A 21,338-nucleotide genomic window follows, 5' to 3' on the forward strand; every position below is an offset into this window, starting at 1 on the left:
CCCCAGGAGTCTGTGCTTAAGCCCCTGGGTGATCCTGGGGCAGGGCTCGTGCCTTGATCGCAGCCTGGCAAGAGACCTGCCTAGCCAGGCCTGCACTCCCGACCCCCGACACTGGGAGGAAAGAAAAGCGTGTAAGCATCTAAGCTCGTGGTAGTTGGTTAGGCAGCCACAGTGGGTGTCTGGAGGTGTAGCAGAGGAAGCACTAGCAAAAACAACTGGCATTTACGGGGTTGCCAGGCTACATGCATTTCATTTTTGAAAATAGCCCCATCTTACAAACGAGGAAACTGAGGCTCAGAGGGTTTAAAACATGTGCCCCAGGCAACATAGCCGGCCAGTGCAGAGCTGGGATTCACACCCAGGAACTCTGGTTCAGAACCCACACACTTGACTGTTCGTTAACAAATATTAATTGAGCATTGGCTGTACGCCAGGCCCAGCACTAGGCACTGGGGAGCCAGGAGGGAACTGTTTTAGTTGACTAAAGGCTGCCCACGCAAAAACACCAGAAATGGGTTGGATTTTATGATAGAAATTTATTAGGGTAAAATCGTAGTCCTGAGGCTGTGAGAATGCCCAGACCGAGCCGCCGTCAGAGGTGCTGCCTCGCGGAAGGCGGGCTGCGGGCATCCTGGACGCCGGCCATGGGCGAGGACCGCGGCGGCGGGTCGGGGCCTTCTCCAGGCCCGCCTTCTCCCCGAGCTCGGCTGTGGGCCGTCAGGCGCGGGGCCGTCTCTCCCTGGGTGCGTCCCTTCCGCTCTGGGCGCTCCGTGGACTCCAGCCCCCGGCCCCTCTCGCAGCCTCTCTGCATCTGCAGGCGACCTGGAGCCCTCCCACACGGCAGGCAGAACGGCAGCTCTTCCTCTCTGCCTCTCCGCGTGCTTCTCCCATTTATAAAAGGCTCCAGCCAGAGGGTCAGGGCCACCGGGCCCCCCCGCACTGAGGCTCTCCAGGCAAAGGCCCAGCTGAACGCAGCCCAAGCAGGGCCACTGTCTAACCAAAGGCCCTCGCCTGCAGCGGTCCCATCGAAAGGGGTCCAACGAGAAGGTCCCCAACCACCAAAGGTCCAGACGCTCAGGCAGGTTTTCACTTCAGAACATAATTTTCTGGGGTTCACAAAAGGTTGAAACCAGACAGGAACCAAATAGGTACAAATCCCTGACCTTGTGGCATTTACTTACTAACTGGGGAGAAAGAGATTAAAAAAAAATAATAAGAACGATGGCACACAAAACAGCAGAGTAGGAAGATATAGGAGTTGGTCCCCACCTCACCCACACAATCATTAAACTGGAAGAAAGTGGTCGGAGCAACGTCTTTAGGGGCTCTGAAACCCGACTGGCCACTCAGCGACCAGGGAATGCTGACCTTTGCAGGAGGTGGTGGGCATGAGCCCCTCAGCTCTGCCACAGCTGGGGGGCTAGGGGCTGGTTCCCCAAGTGGCTGGCTGGGGCCAGGGCTGGTACCAGGGACCTCACCCTCCAAACACTTAGGATTGTGCATTTTTTTTTTCATATAAATAAATTAAATTTATTGCTGAATTTTCCCATTAACATTATAGAAATTTATTAAAACACTAAAATTTCACAAATTAATGAGACATCAACAGTTGAACACACTTTTAAAAAAAGACAAAAATGACATTAGAAATTTTTTTGGAAGAAAAGTATATTGTCTAACAGCAAAGAATTACATATCTAGACAATGAATGGCACAAATACGGCACTAAGGGGTACTCAGGCACCCCTCAGAACTCAGTGTCTAAGTTATAAGACAGGATTCTGTTTGAGAAAAAGTTACACATTCGCTTTGTTTCTGCACTAGCCTGCCTTGCTCTGCCTCTCTTTTGAAGGAAAGAAGCGAGGTCTTTACTGCTGCTGTATGTGAACTGGAGGTTAAGAGTTGTCATCTCTCTCCTCTGAACCAAGAACAAAAGCACAGTTAGTGTGGAATGGGCTTTGGCACTTTAACTGTTACACATAGTTCCAAACCTTGTTATTTGAATACTGAAGGCTCACATGATTTTTAATTACCATTTCATCTCCACACTTATATTCATTATATATACAATAATAAAATTTCTTCATTCTAAAATAAAGTGGGTTGACCCCAAACAGGTCACATTAAGTCTCTGTTTTAGCACTTCACTCAGATAGCTTTCTTCTTAATCCTTTTGCTCTACAGTTAAATTTGTGTTTGTTTAAGCCACCTTTTGAGATTTACTTAAGGCTCTAGATTAATGCAAATGGTACATTCTCACTATGAGTTTCTCTTGAGGCTGAAATCACACACTGACTCTCTCTCGAAGCTGTTTCTCCGCCTTGGATGGATGTAGAGTCGTGTCTGGTTAACCTACGGAGATGGGGACACACATGCAAGAAGGGCAGGCAGAGGACTCGTGAGGGCTGCCTCTACCCTGACAGTATCACCAAGTGGTGGAGAGGGCAGAAGCGGCTGCTTTGGAAAAGGCTTTCATGATGTTGTCTCTATCCTTGACCAGAACAGAAGGGAGGAGGCCCCAAAACTTGCAAGAAAGATGGCAAACCAGACATAATACGTGTAACCATAGAAAAATCCTTTTTCTTGAATTTCTGCTCCTTCTGACAAGTAAACACCAACTAATGTCACAACAATCCCCCATAGATACACTTGAATAGTTCTCACCCAAAAGGAAGTGCCTGGACTCTTTAAAACTGTTTCAAAACACACTCCTGCTAATCCCATACAAGCAATAGCTAGAGTGCCAAACCCTAAAAATGGATTCTGTTCCATGCCAACTTTAAAAGCTTAGGCTGGTTTCCACTGTACAAGTGTGACTCCATCATACATACATAAAATTGAGATCCATTGTAACCTGCTGACTATCCAGCTGACATTAAAACAGTACGTAGGGGGAAGTGGGCTTGGCCCAGTGGTTAGGGCGTCCGTCTACCACATGGGAGGTCCACAGTTCAAACCCCGGGCCTCCTTGACCAGTGTGGAGCTGGCCCACGCGCAGTGCTGATGCACGCAAGGAGTGCTGTGTCACACAGGGGTGTCACCGCGTAGGGGAGCCCCACGCGCAAGGAGTGCGCCCCATAAGGAAAGCCGCCCAGTGCAAAAGAAAGTGCAGCCTTCCCAGGAATGGTGCCACACACACGGAGAGCTGACACAACAAGATAACGCAACAAAAAGAAACACAGATTCCCGTGCTGCTGATAAGGGTAGAAGTGGTCACAGAAGAACACACAGCAAATGGACACAGAGAGCAGACAACTGAGGGGGGCGCGGCGGGGAAGGGAGAGAAATAAATAAAAAATAAATCTTAAAAAAAACCAAACCAGTACGTAGCGCAGTACAGGGAGTCTTTTACTGGCCAGTCACCTGGGACGCTGCTGCAGATTGCTGAGCGCTAGGAAACCACCTTGTTGTGAGCAGCATATACAACGATGGCACACTCAACTTCAACAGTTCCTCGGGGCTCCCCAAGACGTTTTCTCTTAAAGACGCCTTGAATCTACTCAGACTACCAGTCTCTCAGAAGAAATTCTGAAGCTCCGTGTTGGCTGCAGAGGTTCCACGGCCGCCTCCTCCCCCAATTGTCCTGTCAACCGGCTGAAGCCAAGGCTCCTGACCTACATTTGGTCAACCACAGGTCTCATTCTTCCAGCTCCTGATCTGATGAGGACAACGAGGAGGCACAAGATCCTGGCTCGGTTATGAAGGCAAGCTTAAAATAATTGATTTCAGGCTTGGTAGTTCTATTTAATTCCTGAGTTTGTCACTCTGAAAATTGGAGAACAAGGAGAGGAATGTGTCCCCTTGTGCCTCCTCTTCCTACACCCTTAGCCAGAATTCCCACACTTGGCAGTAGCTCTTCTGTGATACCCACCGCGGTGGTTGAAAAGTAGAATTCTTCGCCCGATGTCCTTGTTTATCTTAAAGCTATAGTGTAAGTTCAGCCACCAGGGTCATCACTGTCAAGCAGTATAACTTGAATAATAAACTAACATTCCCAAAGGAAATTCTTTAAGTATTTGTTCAACGTTCTTCTGAGGTAAAAGCAAGAACTCTCCTGGGGCAGCCATCATTCCCCAACAGCCCTGCACAGATCTCAGGGTTGTGCATTTTGGTTGACCCGGCAACCCCCAGAGGGACCAGCACAGATGCTTGCCTTCGTTTTGGCCCTCTTGGGCAGCAGTGGCCTCTGGAGCAGTGTCTGTTGGATGACTTAAAGAGACAGGACATGTTTTCATTTGTTTGTTTGTTTGTTGCCAGACCGTTAAGGAAATCTCTGTGAGGTCACTGGCTGACTGCAGAAATAATAGAGCAGAATGTCATGTCATGACCACACATGACAAGGAACATAGACTTTGTAATGCTGGTTTGTAAAAGACACTAGACAAAGATGACTGTGACCCTCAGCAAGCAAAAATCAGCAATCTCTGAGGAGAATTTGATTTTCAGACTTACTGCATTATCATACTCAAATGTTCAGTTCTCAAAAAAAAAGTTACAGAGCATACAAAGACAACAGAAAAGTGCGACTTATTCACAGGGAAAAAAATTTGAGAGAAACCATCCTTGAGGAAGCCCACGCATTGGAATTACTAATCAAAGATGTTAAATCCACTGTCTTAAACATGTTCAATACAGTAAAGGAAATACGGACAAAGAACAAAAGGAAGTCAGGAGAAAGATGTATAAACAAATAGGGAATGTCAATGAAGAGACGGAAATTATTAAAAGGAACCAAATGGAATTTCTGAAGCTAAAAAGTGCAATAGCGGAAATGAAAAATTCACTAGAAGAGCTCAACAGTCAATTTGAACAGATAGAATAAAGAATTAGTGGATTTGAAGATAAATCAGTTGAAATTATCCAGTCTGAGGAGAAAAAAGAAAGAAGAATGAAGAAAATTGACTGAACCTGAGGTATCTGTGGGACACCATTGAGTGCACCAACATATGCATCATAGAAATCCCAGAAGTAGGAGAGGGAAAGGGACGGAAAATATTTGATGGATGACATGAATACACACAACCAAGCTGTCCAATGAATACCAAGAAGGATAAACTCAAAGGGACCCACACAGAGGCACATAAGAGTTAAAATTTCAAAACCCAAAGACAAAGCAAGAATCTTGAAAGCAGCAAGAAGAGAAGTAACTGGTTAAATAAAAGAGATCCTCAGTAAGAGATACTCAGTAATCAGTAAGATTAACAGAGGCTAGAAGGCAATGGGATGACATAAAGTAATGAAAACCAAACCAAAACAACAACCTATCATCTAAGAATTCAATATCCAGCAAAACTATTCTTCATGAATGAAGGATAAATTAAGTCTATCCTAGACAAACAAAAGCTGATGAATTTCCTTACTAGTAGATCTTCCATACAAGAAATGCTAAAGGTAGTCCTTGAGGATGAAATGAAAGGACATGAGACTAACTTGAAGCCATAAGAAGAAATAAAGAACACAGGTAAAGGTAACTATATAGGTAAATATAAAGCTAGTATTGTATTTTTTGTTTATAACTTATCTTTTTTCTATATTATTTTAAAGGCAAATTTATTAAAAATAATTATAAATCTATTTTAAAGGGCACAAGGTATAAAGATGTAATCTGTGACAATACAAAGGGGGAGGGTCAGAGATATATAGTACAGAATGCACATATATTATTGAAATTATATTGGTATTATTCAAACTAGGTTGTTTGTTTAAGATGTTAATTGTAATCCCCAAATTAACCACTAAAAATAACTGAAACATATGCATAAAAGAAAAGAAGTGATTCAAAATAGTACCCTAAAAAATCAACTAAACACACAAAGGCAGTAATGAAGGAAATGAGTAATAAAAAACACAGAAGACACACAAGAAAGAGCAAAATGACAGAGGTCCTTCCTTATCAGTAATTGCTTTAAATGTAAATGGATTAAACTCTCAAAAGGCCAAGACAGGAGGAATGGATTAGGAAAAAAAGGCATGATCCATCTATGTGCTGCCTACAAAAGACTTTAAATACAAAGACACAAAAATATTGAAAGTAAAAGAATGGATTGAAAAAGGCATCCCATTAAAACAGCAACCAAAATAGACCTGGAGTGGTTAGAGAGAGCTGGAGTGAAACTGGAACTCAATAATGAAGAAAAACTGGAAAATCCCTAAATATGTGCAAATTAAACAACACACTCAAATAACCAATGTATCAAAGAAGAAAGGGAAAGGTCAGGTTACATGGGAAATGAGAACATTTTTACAGGTCAATGAAAATGAAAACGCAACATGAAAACTTATGGGATACTGCAAAAGCATTGCTAAATGGGAAACACAACTGTAAATGCCTATATTACTAAGAGGGAAACTTATAGCTGGAAATGCCTATATTAAAAAAGAAGATATCAAATTGATAATCTGCGTGCCTTAAGGAACTACAAACAAAACAAAACAAACTAAACCCAAAGCTAGCAGAATGAAGGAAATAATGAAGATTAGAGTGGAGATAAAATGAAAAATAGAAAAACAATAGAGAAAAAGAAACAAAAGAAATAGGTTCTTTGAAAATATAAAAAAATTTGACAAATTTTTGTTAGATTGACTAAGGAAAAAGATAGATGAATTAAATTATTAAAATAAGAAATTACTATCAACTCTACAGAAACAAAAAAAAGAGAAAACTTTGAGCAATTGTATAGCAACAAATTGGTTTAACACAGCGTACAACACATTATTTTACAAATCTAGAGGTCAGAAGTCCAAGATAGGTCTCGTTGGACTAAAATCAAGGTGTTGTAAGAGCTTGGCTCCCATCTCTAGATTCTAGGGGAGACTGTTTCCTTGCCTTGTCTAGCGTCTAAAGGCCACCTGCACTTCTTGGTTCACAGCACTCTGATGGGGTTTGGCTATGAAAACTGAGGGGTCCCCAGTCTGACTTGTCTTTTACAGCCTGAGCTCAAATGCTGTGGGCACCACTCCCTAGTTGAGTCATTCAATTCCCTCTACCTCAGTTTCCTCATATGAAAAATGGGGATAGTAACACCAAACCAATAGAGTTGGGGGAGTGTAGCATGACATTGCTCAGTAAATGTTAGTTATGGTAATGAAAATTACTACTGCTATGCTATTATAACTAACAGTATTATACTCCTGCTTCTGGGCTGGACTCAAGCCACAGACTTGCCTCTGAGTTGGAGGAGGGGATGAGCCAAGAGAACTTTGACACTGAAGGGCAAAGGCAGTGTTTGGGGGTCCTGGTGGCTGAACTGTAGGGGACCATAGCGGGGACCTGGGCCTGGGGTGGCCACACACATCCCAAATCGCTGTGGACAGCGAAGACCATGCTTCTCCCCCTTCCATGGCTGGGAAGTGCGGGGGGAGGGTAAGGGGGAGCCCAGAAGTGAGGGTCCCGGTGGCCAGGTTGTGGCAGGAGTGCTGAGTGTGGGGCCGAGGCTGCAGGGTGACTTTGGTGGGCCCTGGGTGCTTTCACCTTCCTGAGTCCTTCCTTTCATTAAAAAAAAAAGTTAAAAATTACCATTTTTGACTGCTTTGGCATAAAGATGAATCTAGGCTAGATTCATTCCATTATATATTCATTATTGTATTCCTATTTTCTTCTGAATTAGAACAAATTATAATTACTCCCCTGCCCACTGGTCCTAAGGGGTAGGCAGGCCCATGTCCACCCTCCTTCTTCCCAGACTCTGCTACCTTGAGGAACAGAGTCTGTGGGAAATCAGCCTTAGAAAGAAGTGACCCTCTCACCCCAGCCTCAGGTGGCTTTTGGGCTTTACTCAGAATGGCTGTGGGGACCCAGGGCCCAGGCTCCCCAAGTCCTCAGCACATAGGCACCCATGGCCTGGACATAAGCTAAAGGCTAATAGCCCTCCCCAGAGGGGAACATATGTATAGATGGTATTATAACCCAGATCTCCTCAGAGGAGCAAGGCTTCACTCCTGCCTACGTGGTGATAATGTCACCAGACCCTATATGCGCCATCACGGGACCCTAGCTGGAACCCTGTTCTCATGCCCTATGCAATGTCTGAAAACCCTTCTGTCACCCCTCATTGTCCTGCCTCTTTGCAAAGCACTAATTCCATTCTCCAGACGGCTGCCACCAGGGATGTTCTCCTGTTTGTAAGTTCCAGCAAAGCCTATGTCTGACACAGTGCCAGGTGCACCCTTCGGTCTCACAGCCACACCAGTCCATGCTCTTCAGGACTGGGCTGGGTCAGTTGGTGAGCCAGGCAAGAGACTGAAGGACCACCAGCAGTGGCGGGCATGAGCTCAGGGAAAGGAGAATCTGTACGGGAAATCCTGGGTTGGCCTATAATGTCCATGTGGGGAGGGATGGTTGTCCTCCTGGATGAATGGGGACCGCCAAAAGAATATGGGGACACCCTAAAAACTCCAGCAGGTGTGCTGGTTGTGCTACAGCAGGTGGCAGAGCAGCTGCACTTAAATAAGGAAAAGGGAGACCACCAGATAGCGGCAGCTATAGCCTGGCACCTGTTAGGAAACTAGTGGGTGGTTATCAAGGCAGAACAAGGGCAAAGGACTCTGCGTGCCCCTTAGAGAAAGAGTTAAAGCTAGAAAGGGATATGCACTTAGCACAGTCAGAGATGAAAGATTCCTTAACCCATCACCTGCGCCAAGATGATCCATTAGGAACCCTGGCTTGTAGATACGCTTGAGCTCAGAGCTGCAGGCTGCCTCAAGTCCAGGTCAGGAGGATCTTAAACATCCAGGTGGGACCGTAAGGCCTGGGCCCTACGCTTCTCTGAAGGAAAAGCTACTGTGTGATACTGACTGCAGCCATCTTACTATTTAGTAATTCTGGCATTGTTTCACATTAAGCCAGATGGGGACACTTGCAGTATCAGGGAGTAAAGAAAGATTTCTTAGGGAAAAGTTCTGATAGCCTTTTCTCTGGTGACGTGAGATTAGATGAGGGCTTTTGAGACATAAATTTGGGCAAGTCTATTTTTGAAGAATTTCTTGTAATTGTTCTTATATTAGTAGATTGTATATTAGCCAGCCAAAGGAGTGCTGATGAAAGATACCAGAAATGTGTTGGCCAGACACTCTGATTTATTGAACTTACCCCACTCAGCTAACATGGAGTTGAAGAATGTCAACCACCACACCATGGAGCCTAGAGTGCCTACAACTGAAAGCAGGAGGATTGCATCCAGTATCCATGTGGAATCTAAGACCCCTCTTGACATAGATGTGCAATGGACACAACCAATCCAATGTCCACAGAGAAAATGTGGCATTGGTGTGGGAAGGGTGGCCATGGTGGCTGCTGGGTGTGGGGAATGGGAGGAAGAGATGAGATGTGGAGGCGTTTTTAGGACTTGGAGTTGTCCTGGGTGGTGCTTCATGGACAATTATGGGACATTGTAGATCCCCCCAGAGCCCACTGGATGGAATGTGGGAGAGTGTGGGCTATGATGTGGACCATTAACTATGAGGTGCAGCGATGCCCAGAAATGTACTTACCAAATGCAATGGATGTGTCATGATGATGGGAGAGAGTGTTGCTGTGGGGGGTGTGGGGGGTGGGGGCGGTGGGGTTGAATGGGACTTCATATTTTTTGAATGTAATATTTTTTTAAAAATGAATTAAAAAAAAAAAAAAGAAAAGAAATGTGTTGGCTTTTATAAAGGGCACTTATTGGGGGTAGAAGCTTACAGTTACCAGGCCATAAAGCATAAGTTACTTCCCTCACCAAAGTCTGTTGCCACATGTTGGGGCAAGATGGCTGCCGATGTCGGCCAGGGTTCAGGCTTAATGGATTCCTCTCTTCCCGGGGCTTAATTCTCCCTGGGCTCTGGTATTTTGTTCCTCTGTGTGCTTACTTCCTGGGCTTGAGCTCAAAACTCCCACCTCCCTTCTCTGTGATGCAGTTTCTCTGTGAGTCCTCATCCACCAAGGGGGCAGGGATGTAATGGTCTACTGACATGGCCCAATCAAAGCCTTGATCATTATTTAATCAAGTGAAAGAAATCTCTGAATCCAATAAAATCTAAAATGCCCAGAGGAATAGTCCAGTTTACAAACATAATCCAATATCTATTTTTGAAATTCGTAAACAATATCAAACTGCCATACGCCACCCTCTGAATTCCAAAAAAACATTACAATATTAAAAAAAAAAACATTTCAGTAACAACACTAAGTACAAAATCATATTATAATCAGTTTAAAAGAAACAGTTTGGGGAAGCAGACATAGCTCAACTGACAGAGCGTCCACTTCCCATATGGAGGGTCCAGGGTTTGATACCCAGGGCCTCCTGACCCATGTGGTAAGCTGGCCCATGTGCAGTGCTTCCGTGCACGAGGAGTGCCGTGCCACACAGCGGCGTCCCTGCATAGGGGTGCTCCATGCACAAGGAGTGTGCCCTGCAAGGAGAGCCACCCCACATGAAAAAAAAAAAAGCGCAGCCCACCCAGGAGTGGCGCCGCACATGTGGATAGCTGACACAGCAAGATGACACAACAAAAAAGAGACACAGATTCTCAGTGCCACCTAACAAGAATCAAGCTGACACAGAATAACACACAGTGAATGGATACAAGAGCACAGACAGCAGAGGGGAAGGGGAGAGAAATAAATAAAATCTTAAAAAAAAATGAAGCAGTTTGAATTGGGGCAAAGTCCCATCTGCTGTAGACCTCTGAAACTTAGAAAACAATTTATCTGTTTCCAATCCACAAATGAACAGACAAAGGACAAACATTTTCATTACAATAAAGAGAAACTGGGAGGGAAACATGAGTCATGGGTCCCTTACATTTCAGTAAACCTGCAGGACATACTTTATTAGATGTCAAAGTCAGAGTCATTCGTAAGATGATGGTTTCTTCTCCCTGAGGCCTCATGAGGACTACCTTTCCACAGGCTTGCCCAATGGCCATTATCTTGGTTCTACCCTCAACAAGCATCTGGGTGGCAACCAAGCTCCAGACTCACCTTCAAAGAGCATTGGGGTGATTGCCACACCTTGCTCAATCTTTGAGTTAGAGACTTAACCCAACTAATACCGTGAGGTGAAGACAACATTCCCCCTAACCTTAGGCAAACAGGCTCAACCCACTCAGAGCAATGAGTTGACTTCCTGGCCTTCCCTAACCTTTGGCATGCAGGCTGAACCCTCTCAGAGCAATGAGTTGACCACCTGACCTTCCCTAATCCATGGGGGACAGGCCCACCCCTCTCAGACCTATGGGGTGCTGACCTTAACTGCCCTAATCCTTGAGGAATGTCCTCTACCCTCTCTGTACCCTGGGGTGGGAAAACTCTCCCTGAACATTGAATGGGAACATCCACCCTTTTCAACTGCTGGGGCAAACTCACCTTCTCTGAACACATGGGTGGGGTTCCTCTCTTGGCCCAAGGTGGTATCTTAATTCCAGATCTCAACATCCATTGTTTTCCTCTTGAAGTTGTTTCTCCTTCAATCTCACCTTTCCATGTCCCCTTTAGTCCAAGCTGAGAGTGGTTTTGTTCATACAGCTCTCTTAAAAAGCTTGTTGGTTTAGCATGCAAGAAGCAGGGGCCCAAGCCATCAGACAGTAAGACTTTCCACAAGTCTTTCCTAGATAACTGCATCTTCAAACTTGATTTACAAGTTCTAAGCTTAGTTAAGTCTTCAAATGGGGCACTATGGTCTGGGAGTTTGATTCCAAGAGGCTTGAAATTTCTGGAAACAGTTTCTAGTTTCTCTGTGACCAACAGTTCAGTCCTCAGCTTATCTCTCTTTTCTAGTATTTTGCTATAAGCTGCAAGGAAAAGCCAAGCCATATTCTCTGAGTTTACTTTGGAAAGTTCTTCAGCTAAATGCCCAGGCTCACCATTTTCAAATTCTGCCTTCCATAAAACACCAGGAGTAATCTTCCTAAGTTCTCTTCAACTTTAAAACAACTTTTAAAACAGTTTCTAATAATAGTTTCATCATTTCCTCCTAAGGCATCACAAAAATTCTATTTAGCATCCATATCCCTACCAACAGTCTCTGCAAAGCAATAATGTCCTTTTCTATCAAGCACCTCACAAGTGCTCCCAAAAATACCCCTTACCCATTTATAAAACTGTTCCAGCATTTTGGTAATGGCAAAAGCACTACCTCACTCTCTAGTACCAAATTCTGTATTAGTCAGCCAAAGGGGTACTGAGGCAAAATATCAGAAATCTGTCGGCTTTTATAAAGGGTATTTATTTGGGGTAGAAGCTTGCAGATACCAGGCCATTAAGCATAAGTTACTTCCCTTGCCAAGTGTTGGGGCAAGATGGCTGCCGGCATCTGCCAGGGTTCAGGCTTCCTGGTTCCTCTCTTCCAGAGGCTCTCTTCTCCAGGCTCAGCTGCTATGTGTTTACTTCCTGGGCTCCAGCTCAAAACTTCCCTTCTCTGCCCACCAAAGGGGGCGGGGGCTTTGCCCAATCAAAGCCTTAATCATTATTTAATCAGGTAACAGTGGAACCTCTGAATCCAATGCAATCTAGTAATCATAATCCAGTATCTATTTTTGGAATTCAAAAACAATATCAAACTGTCACAGATTGTAAAGCTGTTCAAGCTGATCATGTATACCTTGTTGCTGTTTGAGGTTTTGGAGTTTCTTCTTTTCTTCTTCCTTTTTTACTTCTTTCCTTCTTCTTTTATAAAATCCTGTTTGAAAGCAGGCTTTCTGCTTTCTTGGGCTGTAACATCACCAGCATGTCCAGCTTCCCCTGAAATCCTAATTGCATGTTGGGCACACTTCACTCTTGAAAGGTATGAGCTCTGAATTATCTTCTGTATCATATTGCTAAGATGTTAAAAAGCTTTCCATCACTTATTTGAATATTGGTCAAACACAAAGACATAGTGGAATCCGCTGGACCCTGGGTTCCCTCAGCCGACTCCCTGCCTCAAGGGTGGGCTGCTGCTGTTATTCATTGCCCTGCTTTTCCTCTTCCAGCCATTTTTGAGGTTATTGTGTGACTCTAAAGTGATGAACTTTAAAACATGAACCTGACCAGCCAATGGGTGCTAGCTAACACAGTCCCTCTTCTCCTCATTCCTGAAGCCCTCAGTGGAACAGACTGCGCTGGCTGGCTCTGACTTTGTACCACTCGCCGTTCTTGAGCCCACTGCAACCTGTTTTCTGACCCTGCCACCACCTTCACCACTGCTACCAAGGCAACCAGCAACCTCGCGTTTCATTCCGGTGTCCACTTTTCAGGAGTTGTAGCCAGTGGCTCTTGTGTTATTTGACGTTCCTTTAAAACAAAGCGAAACAAAACAAAAAAAACAAAAAACCTTTTATTTTATTTTTAGAAGTTTAGACTTACAGAAAAGATGTAAAAATAGTACAAGTAGTTCCCATATACTTCCACCCCCCGCCCCCCCGTTATCTGCTGTCTGTGTCCATTCGCTGTTTGTTCTTCTGTGACCACTTCTATCCTTATCAGCGGCACCAGGAATCTGTTTCTTTTTGTTGCGTCATCTTGTTGTGTCAGCTCTCCATGTGTGTGGCGCCATTCCTGGGCAGGCTGCACTTCCTTTAGTACTGGGCGGCTCTCCTTATGGGGCGCACTCCTTGCATGGGTCTCCCCAATCGGGGGGACACCCCTGTGTGGCAGGGCGCTCCTTGCACGCATCAGCACTGCACATGGGGCAGCTGCACACGGGTCAAGGAGGCCCAGGGCTTGAACCGTGGACCTCCCATGTGGTAGATGGACGCCCTAACCACTGGGCCAAGTCCACTTCCCCCCACATACTCTTAACCCATCTTCCCCTAATGTTAACGAACATCTTACATGACTATGGCATGATGATGAAAACTAAAAGTACATAAAGATGCAGTGCTGTTCGCCGAACTCCAGATTCTACTTGGAGTCCCCCAGTTTTTCCGCTGCTCTCCTTTTTCTCCTCCAGGGTTAGTCCAGGATCCCACGTTGCATTCAGCTGCCGCATCTCTCTAGTCTCTTCCAGTCTGCAACGGCTCCTCCTCTTCCTTTGACTGTTATTACGTGGATACTTTTGAAGAGTAGAATGTCCTGCGATTTAGGGCTTGTCACGATTACAATGAAGTTACACATTTTTGGCCAGAACACGGCAGAAGTGATGGGCCTTTGCTCACTGCATTGTGCTGGGGGACATGTATTGATGTGTCGTATTGGTGACACTAACCTTGATGCCTTGATTTAAAGTGGTGTCTGCCACATTTCTCCACTGTAAAGTTAATGTGGATGTCCCTTTGTGAGTAACTGATGTCTTGCGGGAGAAACTTTGAGTCTGTGCAAACATCTGGTTTCTCCTCAAACTTTTACCCACTAAATCTTACCACCTACCCATAGATTTGCCTGCAGCCTTAACTCCCGTGTGGTGACTGAATGGTGACTTCTATTTCCCTCAGTCCTTCTGCATTTATTAATTGACATTCTTCTGTAAGGAAGAGTTGTCCTCCCCATTCATTTATTCAGTAATATATTTATGGACTCACGGACATTAATTTTATTTATGGGCTATAATCTCGTACTTCATCATTGATTTTGTTGTTTGAATTGCTCCCAGCTCTGGCCATAGGGAGCTCTTTCATCTTGGCCCCTGTGCCTTTTCATCAAGCTCCTGTCTTTTCCAAGCATCTCCTTACTTTCTATGCCCTCCTTATTTTCTTTTCTCTTCCATTCCAAGAGAACTCTGTTTCGTTGTGCCTCGACAATGGTTCCTACCTCATCACTGTGTCATGAAATACCCTTTTTGTCCCAGAGTCACAGGTTTGCTCAGGTCCTCATCATTCTCAGTTATTTCTTTTCTACTTCTACAATTTTTGCTAAATTTTCATTCTATCTGGATTGCGATTGTAGCAGTTTGCTACAGTTATGAATTCCAAAAATAGGTATTGGATTATGTTTGTAAACTGGTCTGTACCTGGGCATGATTGAGTTATGATGAAGGCGTTAATTGGGCCACGTCAGTAGGGCGTTGAGTCTCCACCCCTTGGTGGGTGGGACTCACAGGTAAAAGGCATGGCAAAGGACAGGGTTGGAGCTTTTGATGCGAGGGTTTTTGGTATTGGAGTTCCCCCCCCCCCCCTTTGTGACTTTTTGCTTGCTGTCTGTTCTCTGTGTCCATTCACGGCACACTCTTCTGTGTTTTTGCTTGTCTCCCTTTTTTTGTTGCATCACCTTGCTGAGTCAGCTCTCCGTGGCGCTTGCAGGGCAGCCTGCCTTCACCAGGAGACCCCGGGACGTGAACCCAGGCCCTCCCATATGGTAGACAGGAGCCCAACTGATGGAGCCACAGCTGCTTCCCTGATGTTGGAGTTTGATGCTGAAGCCTTAAGCTGGAGCCCTGGGAAGTAAGCTCACAGAGGAAAGAGAAGTAAACCCTGGAAAGAGAGGAAAACTGAACTCAGGAATAAGCAAGCCCTGGAAGAGAAGAACCCAGGAAGCCTGAACCCTGGCTGATATCAGCAGGCATCTTGCTCCAACACATGAAAATAGACTTTGGTGAGGGAAGTAACCTATGCTTTATGGCCTGGTGTCTGTAAGCTCCTGCCCCAAATAAATACCCTTTATAAAAACTATCAGACTCCTGGTATTTTGCATCAGCTGACTAAGACAGCTGTTTACTTAACACATTGAGTATTCCTATAAAGTACTATGACCTGGTTTAGGTCATAGAAAATTGCGAGGCCTGTTCTCAAGTCCAGCCATGAACAGCGCCTTAAATCACCGGACATATCCATAAAGCCACACACTAGGGGGACAAGCTAAATAGTCCCTGGTGAGGGTACCCTCACCCCAAAGAATTGTAGCAACCACACAGTACCGATTCCCTGGGGTCACCAGGAAATTCCTGCTGTAATTGAGAAATTAGAAGGAGTGGGAATAGAAGTAACTACTCATAGTCCTTTTTGTAGGGACTATGTACAGCCTGTATGAAAACTTGATGGCACATGGCACATGACAGTTGATTATCATGAATTAAATAAATTAACACTGCACTGCACGCGGTGGTCCCAAACATTGCTAACTTACTACAAGAAATTGATACTCAGTTGTTGGAAACTGAGGCACAGTGGTCTCCCAAGGAGAGACGTGCTGTTTCCATGGCTACGCTTGCACCCTAAGGAGTGCGGTAATTAAGAGTTCCCGGCAAACAGGATGAAGCTGTTAAAGGCTGAAAGAAAAGATGAGCACATACCTTTTGTCATAAATAGAACACTTAGACTTTGGGCCTTGAGATAAGATTTTTTTAGTTCCTGAGAGTTCCTTAGTAATGCTAATAGTTCGCTGCATTTTCCTGCTTAGTGTCACGTAGGCTGCATGTTCCTGCTTACTGTCACGTAGACTGCTTACTGTCACGTAGACTGGGACATATAGAGAGCCCGTTGTAAACAATAAAGTTATCTGATGAACCTCTGCTCACAGACTGCCTGATCCCAGCTCTCTCATCCTTCCTTTCTTTTTCTCTCTCTCTCTCTTTCTTTCATTCCCGATACCCTTCGGGCCCAAATCTCCAACACCACTTGGAAGCTCCCAGTCCGTCACCATCACTGTGCTCTCTTCAGCGTCTCCTTGTCGCAGTCAAGCCAGCCTGCACTGCTTTCACATAGGGCTTCTGTGGGGCTCCCCTAAGGCTACGTGCACGGCCCGGCCTACGCCACGGCCTCGTGGCAACGGATCTGTCTGCACGGAAGACACCTGTGCTGCGACCTTATTCCATTACATCGAGGACATTATGTTAACCAGTAGTTCTCTTTCAGAATTAAAATAAGCAACAGAAACAATGGTATCTCATCTTGAAGGCTGGGGATGGGCACTCAGTCAGGCAAGCTGCCAGGCCCTGGCTGCTCTGTCAAACTCTTGGGTGTTGTTTGGTTGGGCAAGACAAAAGTTATACCCCTGCTGTAATTGATAAAGTGCAATGCTTTCCCACACCACAAACTCCAAAACAATGGCCTTTCTGTGTTGCTGGGGAGACCCTTCATCCTCACTCAGCTCAGATACGGAAAGCCACGGTATGTGTTCATCAGGAGAGGTCTGCGTGGAAACGGGAGGCCCCCAGCAGGCCATTTTTGAGGACGTAAAGAGGGCAAAAGTGCAGGCCCAGGCCCTGAGGAGGTGGGCTTTCCCTGTGACCTGGATGTGGCCAGCACTGATACGGGCTTTGGGTGGGGTTTGTGGCAAAGGCAACATTGTAAACCAGTACCCATTGGATTTTGGTCACAGTTGTGGAAAGGGGCTGGGTTACGATTTAGCCCCTTAGGAAAACAGCTCTGGGGAGCGTGCCAGGCCCTGCTGAAAGCGCAGGGATTACCCCAAAGTGTCTGGTCACTCTGAAGTCTGCCCTCCCTACCCAGGGGTGGACTGCAGATCCTGGGAACAAGCTCGTTCCGGAGTGCACGAGGAAGCACCTTAACAGAGGGCACGCCGGCCTGCTCGTCCCGTGTCTTCAGCACCAGCCCTTGAAGTACTGACGTGCACGAGATCCCAGGCCCACCGTCTTACGTGGAAGAGTCCTTGGCCCAAATTACAACCCCAAGGTGGCCGTGGAAGTGCCCACTACAGGAGGCGTGGGAACAATTCCAGAAAAGGCATGGAACACACACGGCTTGGCTAGAGGCCGGTCTCCCCCAGGGACCGCTGGGGCTGTGCGGCGAACACTGTTTGGTGGGAAACGGGCACCGTGCGGGGCAGCCGGTGGGCCGAGTTAGGAGCCATCCGGATGGCTGCAGGGCGTGAGCCCGGAGATGCAGTCACAACACGCACTGACAGTTTGGCAGCAGATGGAGGCCTCACCGCCTGCACGGCAACTTGGAAACAGGAACTCAGGACTGTCGTGGGCCGCCCCTGGGGGAGGGACCTGTGGAAGGACACCTGGGACGCCTGCCAGTGGCAGCAGGGAACTGTCACGCACATCCCTGCTTCTCCTCCAACATGCCTGTCAGTAGCATGATCGCAAGTGGGTTACATCGGTCCTCTCCCACTCGTGGAAGGGGCTAGGTATGCTTTCACTGCCACAGACACTGCCACGGGACTCTTGTAGCCAGCCAGCCACTGTTCCCTGCCTAGAAAATGTAAGTGACCTACACAGGGTGCCAGCCCAAATTCACAGCAACTAAGAAACTCCATTTCCTGGTCACCTCATGCAGTCATGGGCTATGGTCCAGGATATTGTCTTAACTTTCCATCTACCTTATAACCCCACTGGTGCAGGTCTTTCAGAAAGGATGAATGGCCTTTTAAAGGAACAAATTAAAGGTGATAAGGGATTGTATTAGTCAGCCAGAGGAGTACTGATGCAAAATACCAGAAGTTTGTTGGTTTTTATAAAGGGTATTTATTTGGGGTAGGAGCTTACAGATACCAGGCCGTAAGCATAAGTTACTTCCCTCACCAAAGTCTATTTTCACGTGTTGGAGCAAGATGGCTGCCAACATCTGCGAGGGTTCAGGCTTCCTGGGTTCCTCCCTTCCAGGGTCTTGCTTCTCTCTGGGTTCAGGGTTCCTCTCTTCCTGGGGCTGGCTTCTCTTTCCTCTTTGAGCTTACTTCCTGGGGCTCTATCTTAAGGCTTCAGCAGCAAACTCCACCGTCAAAACTTCAACATTAAAAACCCTCAACTCTGTCCTTTGCCATGCCTTTATCAACCTAATGATGTGGCCCAATCAAAGCCCTAATCATAACTTAATCACACCCAGGTACAGACCAGATGACAAACATAATCCATTTCTATTTTTGGAATGCATAACCATATCATACTGCTACAGGGATCTTTACAATAATGGACCAAGAGGTTGTATCCAGCATTAAACACTTTTAATTCAGCTCCAAGGGCTGTGGCCCCAGCTCCAGTTGTGATGCTAACAGCAGGCATTGAGAATACAGGTTAAAGGGCCAGCCGTCCTACAGCCCAAAAGGGGAAGTAATAATAATCTGTTGTTGCCTACTCCTCAAACTATACAAGCTGGGGAAAATGAGGTCCTTTGGCTGTGGTGCTGGCCTGTGCAGCCTCGCTGGTTGGGGTTCTTAAGCCCATGGAGGAGTTACCAAAACATTGGTATAAGACCACAGTTTATAAAAAAATGCCAGTGGAAATCTCTATTAATAATCCGGGGTCTCCTATTCCCGCCAGGGCCCTGTGTGTGTCTATGTGGACTTTTATGCCTAAACTAGTTTTTGATGTCTCCATAGAAAACTCAGAGAATGTCTGGTATTGGAAGCCTTGCAGGATCCTCTACCTGGTGCTTTGGGATCTACTGATGGAAATGTTGCTTGTGTACTGCTGGACCAGCATGCTCTGCCCCTGACTGTTCCCCATAAACATCTTTCTTTTGGCCTGTAGTGCTCTGTCTGACACCTCTCTGCATTGGGCTTTGGCAGTGCCCCCTGCCCACAGTCAAACCCATGGCAGGTTTGCACAGACTTACCATCCTTGGGAGCTACTGGCCTTCCTTAGAACTAGCTCCCGCCAGCTGGACAGCGTGGAACCCTTGCTGGCAGGGCAGAACCTGATCCATCGGCAGGTTTGGAAGACCTCATTTAAGACTGACATCCAGCTGCCATCTTTCAACGAGACGCAGAATTATATTTTTTCCCTTGTAAGGACACAGGTGAATAAAACCGAAGCCTTTATTAGGATATGCTGTCCATGGTGGTTTAGGATGGTTAACAGCTGAGGCTGTCACCCTACAGCGCCTTGCCCCTGTCTGCGTGGAACGACAGAAGGGGATCTGTGGCGTGGGGTGGTTACCCGAATTGTGTAATTTTACTATCAAACTAGAAAACAATAGTCTTCTCCAATGGTGGACCTCTTACCATTCATTTTCTGAGGCTCACCCGTCCCCTAAAGGATGGCTATGGACTTGCTGGCCAAATGGGAGGCTGTTTTTGCCCTGTAACTGGACTGGACGGTGCGTGTGGGCACAGCCTTATGAACCCCGTATGCCTCGTCACCCCATACTCCGAGTGGCTGGGAAATGGTCAAGGCTAACTGCAGAGTAAGGCATACCCCCTGGTGGTTCTGCCCCGTGGTCGTTTTCGTATGTGGTGCTGCAGTTACTGAAAAATCCGTTCCTGGCTGAGCCTACCACAGCCCTTAATGATGTAAATAGGCTGGCTTTGGACGTTCTTCCTGAAGCACAGGGCGGGACCTGGGCCTCACATTCGAGGTCGTGGAGCTCTTCCTCATCACTCCCATGGTATTTCACAAGCTCTAACTCACATGCAACAGCACGCACAGCACACGGGTAGGCTAGCTACTGACCCCCCCGCCCCCCCGTCTAATTCCCTTCCCTGACCGGGCGACATGTCTTTATAAGTTTGCTGGCTCTTGGTGGAGGACTCCTCTTCCGGTGTTTTTGACCATTGGGTGGAATGTGGGTGCAATGCTTGTTCTGAGGTCAACGCAGGCTGCCGTGTGGGGTGGATGGTGGGGACCCAGGGCTCAGGCTCCCCGAGTCCTCTGCACCTAGCCGCCTGCATGGCCTGGACACAAGCTAAAGTCTAGCAACCCTCCCTGGAGGGGAAAGGATGTATAGATGTTATTATAAACCAAATCTCAGAGCGGCAAGGCTTCATTCCTGTATACAAGCTGTTACCAGATCCCCCACGGGCCATCACGGGACCCTAGCAGCAACACTGTTCTCACACTGTTTCAATGTCTGAAAACCTTTGTATCACCCCTCATTTTCCTGCCTCTTTGTAGAGCGCTAATTCCATTCTCTGGACTGCTGCCACCAGCGACTCTCCTGTAAGTTACAATACGCTTATGTCTGACCAGTGCCTGGTGCATTCTTGGTCTCACAGCCACACCAGGCCGTGCCCTTCAGGATTGGGTTGACAGTGACCTAAGACCATAGCTGCCACCAGAGAACCAAAACCCATGGGTTTTCACTTTAATGCCAGCAGCAGTTAAGTTTTACAACTAGCAAAGAATGCAGGGCTCTTAAATCCCAGAGTTCAATGGAAAGCACACTTCCATATATTAAGAATGAAACCCAATGGAGTGATGTGTGGGAATCAGAAGCAGGTGAGGTATGCGCCTGAGCTTTGAGGCACGGAGTTACGGTGCAGTGCCTGGTGGATCTAGAGTATTTGTAAACCTATAAACAAGTTTTAAATAAAAAAACGTATTGGATATGTGGTACAACCTGCTGTGGTGGCCAATAGTGACCCAGTTAGCATTTTGGCCAAAAACCTCCAGTCCTTATGAAGTCACAAGCTCATTTAAAAAGTAGCACCCTAATCCTCTGGGAGGATAACCTGCCAAATTGCATGAGATGCTGCAGGAGGCAAGGCCAGGAAAAATGGCCACCAACGAATTGACAGGACTCCCAGGGGATACACACTTTTA

General features: G+C 46.3%; 1 pseudogene; it reads right to left on the bottom strand.

Annotated features, from left to right (window-relative positions):
* Positions 1-592: 592 nt before the first annotated feature.
* On the bottom strand, positions 593-11,468 carry LOC101431726 (CMP-sialic acid transporter-like; annotated as a pseudogene).
* Positions 11,469-21,338: the final 9,870 nt, after the last annotated feature.

This window comes from Dasypus novemcinctus, chromosome 18 (assembly GCF_030445035.2).
Source record: "Dasypus novemcinctus isolate mDasNov1 chromosome 18, mDasNov1.1.hap2, whole genome shotgun sequence".
NCBI lineage: Eukaryota > Metazoa > Chordata > Mammalia > Cingulata > Dasypodidae > Dasypus > Dasypus novemcinctus.